Below are 8,970 nucleotides of genomic sequence, written 5' to 3' on the forward strand. Positions count from 1 at the left end.
ACTCTCTGAAGTGTGTTAAAGGAACAAACCCTATGTATCCCTTGGCATTAGCTGTATTGGATCTCCCATGGTTTTACCATTAATACATTTTGGATTAGTGCACTGCCATAGAAAATTCTGACACCCTACATTAGGTAGTATGTTTAACAAGTTTGTGCCGTACTGTGATGTGACACATGCTGTGGCAACTTTAATTAGGAGTTTCAATCTAAAAATTCAGTTGTCTAGATCCTTATTAGCTAATTCCCAGTGGGTTACTGAAAAATAACTCATCTTCTCTAGGTAATACAGTCTTGCTAATCATCCATTCAGAATTAGGTTAAGAATGGGATCTATATTTTAAAAGGGGTCATTCAAAGTAACTTATTTTAAAACAGCAAGAACAAGTCATTTATTTTTTAATACACAGTACTTACTATTTCCACATTCTCAGTTGACATGTTAATAGAGGTGTTCAGATAATAAAATGGCACTTACCAACCAATACCTCCCTCCCACTCTTAGCTGATACTCTGAAATGTCAGTTTTTGAGGACACTGTCTCTGGAAGGCAGAACTGCTCCAGTTGGTGCTTGTGGTAGTCAAAACAGCATTTCAAGCATTAACATGCAATTTATAAGAGTGCTAGCAGGTAACATCATGGATATTGCTGGCTGCTGAGAAGAATAAGAATTCTATTTCTACTGAGGGGTGATGGGAAACTCTCCTCTTTGGTGATCGCCACAGAATTTTTAATCCTTCTTTAGTCTTTGCATATGTTCCTACATCTCTGTCCTGTCATAACCATCAATTGTTTCTGGATGTGTCACCTAGAACATTAGGGATGCCTTTTTGCATCTCATCATCTTGTTGCTAGCCTGACATCAAGACACTGTCTGTTGCACTGATTTACAATCAGTGTCTGAGATTTTGTTTAACATATCTGGCTCTAATGAGCTGGGATTTCCCATCCAAACTGTTCGACAAGGAAAAATCTGATTTACATGAAAAGGAGAGAAACGATAAAGAAGAATCAGCCTCTCATTATGACAGAAACATCAGTGAGAAAAATTGAACACCTTAAATAGATACATCAGATCCTGCTTTATGGCTGGTGATCCTAAACTCTGCCGATATTGATCATACAATTTTGAACAGACCGGACAAAATTGAGGATATTACATTTCCAGTAAATGAGCGGAAGTGACACTTAAAGTCACACTGCGAAGAGTGCTCAAGGATGGTGAGAAACTGAATTGGCATTAGCTAGTTTACTCAAAATCAATTGACCAAGTATTCTGTTTTTGTTGTAAAATATTTGACAAGAATACCAAATCATAGCTTGTGCTTGCTGAGCACAATTACTGGCACAACTTAGCTGATGCTCTGAAGCAACATGAAAACTCGCCCCGCCATTTTATGGCCTACTCCAAATGGATGGAGGTTGAGTCCAGGCTCAAGCTGAATAAATGTACAGACACAGAAAACCAGCACATTATTAATATAGGAATACAGCATTGGAAGAACGTGCTGAAATGTCTGATCTCAATAACCCTTTTCCTTGCAAAGAACATTTTAGCTTTCTGGGGCTCTTGGGTAAGTTGTTCACTGAACATAATGAACATAATTTCCTCAGTTTGGTAGAGCTCCTTGGGAAATATGACGACATCATGCATGAGCACCTATGTCGAGTATTTTGTAAATGGCAGCATTGCGGTGGTGGGGAGGGGGGGGTCCTTCAGTGCCAAAGACCAGAGCGAGTGAAGGACCCGATGCCAAAGTGCTGCTGCAGACCCGGAGCGCTGCCGGGTGAGTACCGGGGGGTGTCACCTTTTTTAATTTCCGTTCCCCCGACCCGCCGCCGAAGACCCAGAGCGCCGCCGGGTGAGTAAAAATGTAGAAGGTGCCAAAGAATTAAAAAGGCGCCACTTCTGCTTGGTGGGGGAGCAGCCGCTGCCCCGCTCCCCCCCCCCAGCTACACTACTGTTGAAGATGTCATCACTGCTGCCAAAGAAATGGTGGAAAACTTAGGAGTTGAGCCTGTCTTCTAGGAAACTTGTATTCATCGGAAGAAGGGGTGGTTTGCTTACAAGGGCAGAGATGAGGTGATGGGAAACTTGGAAGAAAAATTCATGAGGAAGTTTTTTTTTGCTTGCTCATTGACACTGCTCGAGTGTCCATCGAAGAAAGGTTCGAACAAATGAAGCACCATGAAAACACCTGAGAGGGGGGGTTATGTGATCTTAGTAAGCTGCTGATGTACAGGAACACACTCTTGAACAATTGTTGGGACCTTCACCAGACGCTGACACATGGGGAATGTTTGGACATTAATAATAAAGACCTCTTTGTTGATTTAGACAACATCCGTCACATTTTGTCACATGAGAAGCACTCACCACTCTAAGTTCTTCAATTCATTCATGGTTCAGAGCTGAAGGACACTTTTCCTAATGTGTGGATAGCTTTGGGGATTCTGCTTATACTGCTGGTCACAGACGCTAGTGGGGAGCACAGCTTTTAGAAGCTCAGAGTCATTAAAACGTATCTTCAGTTGACGAAGATTGACATCACTTGCTATTTTATCACTTGAAAATGCCATTGGCCAGTCTGTGGATCTCTCTGACACTATGCTTCAGTTTGTGAGGGCAAAGGTGAGAAAAGCGACCTTTTGAACTAAAGAACTAGCGTTAACATTCTAAGGCTGTTACCAACTGTAACACGATTTAATACTGGTCCACCCAATGTTGATGCACAGTTCAATTTCTTGATGTTAGTACATTTCAGTTATTCTTAAAATTAAGAAGTTTTTATAAGATTAGAGGAAATGAGTTTTTTTATTTGCTTTTATATGGCATGAATAAATACAGATTTACAGATCCTAGCATGCAAAATTAAACCATGCATGTAAATTGTGCAATCGAAGTCGTGAAATGGGCTACAAAGGCAATAAAAAATTAGGTATTCAAAAGTTTAACAAGTGGAGGGGGGGCACCAAAGATGCTTCTCACCTGGGTGCCATTTGGTCTGGGGCCGGCCCTGATCTCCACAATCATGCTGTCTGACTGTTTCCAAGATGCTCCTGGGATTGCCAGCACCAATGTCTGCCAAGTTGGGTTCTGTTTTATTAATTTGACACATGGCATGATGTGTCTTAGCTTTGCGTGTTTGAATTTTGTCTTTCAACATACTGCTTCAGGCCTGTTTTTTCTTGCGTCCCACTAGGGGCTGTCATTTTCCAGCAGTCAGCTATAGAGGCATAGTCCACTGACTCCATCTTCTGCATTCACTAACCTAATAAAAAATAGGCCCTGTCTACATTAAGGATATCTGCGTTGGTGTAAGTACATTGGTGCAAACACATAATGCAGATCTGCTACACTGGCACCTGGTAGCATACCGAAGTAAACTTTAGTAGTTTAAACCCCATTGTGCAATGGTGCCATTAATCTACACTAGGATTCTGACCAACCATAACTACCTGGAGGTAGTGCAAATTTTCTTAGTGAGTTGAAGAATAATTCAGGCTCTGTTTAATGTTATCTTCACTAAAATGTGGTGCATATAACAACATGGCTTTATATGATGTAACCTCTCTAATTTTTACAAATAATGGAAGACGTTGCAAATTACTGAATTTAGCAAATTGAGTACATAAACAATGGAAGAAACAAGGGATATACCATCACATGTACCCAGATCATTTGTCTTAGACAACTCTAGTTTAGTTTTAATTTATAACTCTTCATAATTTACTAGAAAATGTAGTACAGAATAGTTTGTAAAACTAGTGAATTCTTAGTCATTCAGTTGCACTGTCACACTCTGCCATTAGATCTTCACTAAGAAGTGAGAGATCCCACTCTTGTGTGCGCATATTGAAGTCTCAGTTGCCTTTTTCTACAGTTGAGCACCATACTTGAAAACGATCTACCTTAGTCCCATTCTGTACAAGTCTGGTGCTTCCTGAGAATTAAACATCCAGATTTAAAAGGAAGGATGGATACTCTGTCATAACCCAATAATCTGGATAATTTGGCTAAGCATTCAAACCTTTTGGCCACTAACTAAAAGGAAATTGACTTCCGAACCTTCAATCGCAATCCATCACTAACAGAATAATGCTTGATTCAACCAGTGGTTCTTTGTTGTGGATTTTTTTCCCTAATGACTGACTACACTTGTTAGAATATCTGTAATGATTATGTTTAGTATCCCAATAACGTGATAGGATTAGGGTGACCATGCGTCCCGCTTTGGCCGAGAGTCGGGACTGTCACTTTTTTAAGCCCTGTCATGGCTGTCCCAACTTTTTGGCAAAAGTGGGCATTTGTCAAAAAAGTGGGATGCAGAGGAACATGCAGGAGGTGAGCGACAATGCCAGCCCCATGTGGGGGTGGGAGGCAGGGGTCTCGCAGGGAAGAGGCAGGGCTCAGGCGAGCAGCGACATCAGCCCCAGCCTTTGGGAAATATGGTCATCCTATCTAGTATGTGTGTCACTGCTCATCCAAGTCCTGCCTGCTCCCGGGCGTGGGGAGCGGGACTAGGGTGAGCGGCTTGGGCCAGCTCTGTGTGGAGGTGGGGCTTGGGTGAGCGGCTCGGGCCAACCCCGCATGTGGGTGGGGGGAAGGGCATCGCATTTTCCCTTTGGGAAATATGGTCACCTTACCTAGGATACTTAGAGATGGGCAACGTTTTCTGATGAATAGTTTATTTACTGAAAAATGTAGTTTTGATCAACCAGAAACTATTTGTGAGTTTGACACAAATTTGCCAAATAGCTTTGGCCAAAAATAATAATGATAATAATCAGAGGGTGGGAGGAGGATAAACTTTTAAGTCTGTAGTTAGAGCACTCACCTGGATTCAATTCCACCACCATCTTCTCCCTAAGATGGAGAAGAGTCTCCCACATTGCCCTCACCACTCTGGTTTGCTCTGGCTCAATAACTAGCCACTATCATTCATAAAAGCAATTCATAGTCATCGATAATGACAATAAAGAGTCATTGAGAGGGGGGAGAGAGAATGAGAATGTTTCTATAGCTAGTGGGGAGGCACCTGAGTTCTAGTCCCCTTGCTCTTATGAGTATTTAATTATTCATAGAAAATGGAGCAGCTTCAAAAGGAGAGAGTGAGCTTTTTTTTTTTTGCGATTTTTGAATTTGGTTTGCGTCAAACTGAATTTTTGTTTTGTTTAATTTTGTTTCTGAACTGCCAGGGAACTGAAAAAAAATCAGTTCTGCACTAAGCTCTAATGTCACTAGTGTTCTAATGTCACCATCTTTATTTAACCAAAACTTCTTTACAGAGGGTAAAAAGTACAGATTGTGGGTGAAAAACTGGCTTCACTCAAGTTAATGGGGGTTTTGCCATTGACTTCAGTGGGTTTAGGATTTCACATTTTGTCTCTGAATTCACTGTTTATGATAGCTGATATTTACCACCACCACCACTGTGAAACTAGATTTTAGATTTTCAAAAGCTAGAAACTGCTGCTGAGAATATCAAACACTAGCCCATGGTGACCCAAGAACTGAATTATGGATGTCATGGATGGCCGATTGCCTATGTCTAGACCAGAGAAACCAGAAAAACTTGCAAACGATCACCTAATTTATGCTACAGGAATCGTATTCACAATTCCTTCCAGATGAGATTAGTTAAGAGATACAGAGATGTGAAGGTAACTATAATATTTTGTAAAAAGAAAAGAAACTGAAATCTGCATAGTTCTCTAATGAGTTTCTAATACAAAAAAACCCCATCAAAATAGTTAAACAAGTGTGCAGCTTGATTCCATTTTTTCTATATGCTCATGCATGAGGAGGATATCCTTTAAATGTTTTTCTCTTCCAATTACACTGTATCAAAGACGGAGAAGGACTGTCTTTGTACATTAAGGACAATATTGCTTCTCTTCGCAGAACTTATACTCTGTCTTTAAGGACCAGCTTTAAAAAGCATTTTCCATTTAAAAATTAACTTCTAGCTTGAATTGATTTCTAGCACTATAATTAAAAATACAATCCCAGATCTGAACTACTGGATTCCTAACCTGGATTTTGAATTGAATTGTGAGGTCACCATTGTCATGAAAGGTTGAAACAAAATCCCAGATCAGAACATCTCCAGGTTCTGTGGCTGGATGAAATCAGGACCTAAAATGTGTAGGTCCGGCTTGTTAATTAGGTAAGAAAGGTAAGAAAAACAGATGGATTAATGAAAAGTAGAAGGGTTATACATACTCTTCTTTATATTGCTGACTCCTTAACAGGCAGTGGCAAGAGGCAGGAAGGATTGAAATTAACATGCTATCTGCTGAGTCTTCCTTGGGATGTATATAAGGAGAACATCATCCAGGATCATATTTAGTTTTATTGCGTCTTTTATCCTTCTATGCTCTAGTAACCACAAACAGGATTCTTTAAAAAAAACCACCATAAATATCCTGTTCTAGTTCTGAAGGATAGTTCTCATATAAATGAGAGTGGAATACACTGCCCATAAATTAAAGAGGAGAACAACAAACTTCAAAATGAGAAATCAACTTTCCTGTTAGGGATAAGCAAAGTAACTCTTAAATCAGATATCAACCACTTCTATTTGCCAAGGTTCAACTGCCTCTGTTTGTCAAAGCTGGTTTGTTGTGTATCTGATCTACGCAATTTAATAACAAACACTAGGGTGAAGACTGAAACATTAGAGTTTGAATTTTATTGCCGAAAGCTCCCCCACACCAGGTATCAAATCCAGTAGTTCTAAAAAAACCTTTATGTGACTCAATGTGGAAATACCAAACTAATAAAGAACTGATGTAGTTTACCTTGCAAATAGTTACCTACAATATTGGTGTGTGGAAGTTTATCAAGTATGCTCTCAATGTTTTTCAGAATTTCAGTTGATTACAAGGTATGGTTTGATAAAGAAAAGTCAGAGTAGTCAGGGTTACATCAGACTTGTTGTTGCACCTGACTGAGTCTGACAGGCTCTGCCTGTACTGTGAGCTGGGGTGGGTTCCCAACTCGCCTGTACGTACTTGCGGTAGTTTGATGAGAGCTAGCATGAGTATAAAGAGTAATGTAGCCAGAGTACCACAGGCAGGGATAGTGCAGCTTAGGCATGCTGAGTGCAAAACCTCCTGAATGCTGTGGGTATGTACTCAGCACAACTAAGCCATGCCATAGCTGCCCGTGCTACTCTGGATGCATTACTATTTAGACTTGTGCTAGCTGTCATCAAGCTGCCATGAGTATGTGTATGCAAACTGGGAGTCACACCCCTAACTCAAGAGTTTAGAGGTAACCTTAGTCATTGTTCTCAATCGACTGACATTGTTGGAGGGCGAGATAGGATTTGTATCTTTGCGTTATCACCCCAAAATAAATTTTATTATATTGAAAATATTCTCAATAAAATAATTTTAAAATAAGGGTAATCCACACTTACCCAATGTCCCTCTCTAGCTAAAAGATGCAAGACTGTTAACCCAAAGGCAGCAGCAGACTCAAACCTCTATGTGGTCCAAGCACAAAGCCACTGAGCGTGGGCTACATAAGTCATATACTCTGTAGCAATACACTAGAAAAGTTGTGTCTGTAACTTACATTAGCAGCTATGGTATCATAACATACCATGGGTTTTCAGAATTACAGCATTTTGGACATTTTTCCCAGCAGTTCTGCCTTTGATAGGCAACTGTTTCAGGAGCTAGCTAATGTCTCAGTGCTAGCCAATTACCATTCAGAAATATGTTGCACCACTGGAAACTTGTTACACTTAACGTGCTTTGTGGAGGGTGACTCATTGGCCTAAATCCACCTTCTTTAAGCGAGAGCGTAGAAGCGCTGCTCCCCTTCCAATTCCCTGGCAACTTCTAGAGACTGTGCTGCTAGCCTCCTCCTCAGCCCACTTAAGAGCAGAAGACGGTCCACTCTTCCATATGCTCAGGTTATTCACTAAGGCATATTACAGACTGGGGTATGAGACACTTTGGATTATTCTCCATTTAACAGTCAGTGTGAATGTGTGTGTGAGAAAGAGAGAAAGATACAGGCACATATACCCAGAACAAGGATAGTCCAGTAGTTCCGGGCATTAACTTAGCACTGAGGAAATCTGGGTTCAATTCCCTTCTCTGTTACTTTAGGCAAGTTACTTAGTCTGCTTCAGATCTCAGCTGGAAAACAGTACTTCCCTACCTCAAAGGGATGTTGCAAGGATAAATATCATGAGGTGCTTAGTCATTAAAGAAATAGGGGTTATAAAAGTATCCTAGTGAGATACATTTATACATACAGGCCTGCTTCCTGGGTTATCAGCTTGACACCTTCCATGAGCACTAGGCCTGAGCAGAAAACCTACTTAAGTCAGTGGGACTCTTTTTATTAACTTGAATAGGCTTTGGATTAGGCTCAGAATTACTACACAAATCTTCCTTCAAAATTACCAAACCCATACCATTAAGAAAAAAAAATCCCTTTCCCCTTATATTATAATGATCTTCCAAATGGAAAGACAAGAATGCACAGTGATTGCAAGGAATTCTAATTTTCACTCTGAGTATTTATATATGAAACAAAAACCTCAATACTTGGGGGAGACTTCTTGAATTTTGTTGAGAGCAAGATTTTGTAATTTTCACCAGGAAATGCAGAATTTTGCAGTAACCTTGGGTGAAATTCCACACTCTTGGTAAAGTTCCATTTATATGAATCCCTTAAGTGGTATTTGCCAGCATGGAAGAAAACTTTTGCATATTTGTTTGTTTGTGAGGATTGCATTTCTTGAGGAAATGACAGTTTTCTGATCATGTAACTGCCTTTAACTTTTCACAAAGCATCCAAGACAAAGATGTTCAGTATTAGGTTAAAACAAATGAAAAGAAATAACTGATTGGCACATCTCTTTCTGAGAATCTCTCCCACCCAATCTCTGTTGTACCACTGACACTAGCCTTGTACACATTTCCCACAGCCATCTTTACTGACAC

This window comes from Lepidochelys kempii, chromosome 1, assembly GCF_965140265.1.
Source record: "Lepidochelys kempii isolate rLepKem1 chromosome 1, rLepKem1.hap2, whole genome shotgun sequence".
NCBI classification, from domain to species: Eukaryota; Metazoa; Chordata; order Testudines; family Cheloniidae; genus Lepidochelys; species Lepidochelys kempii.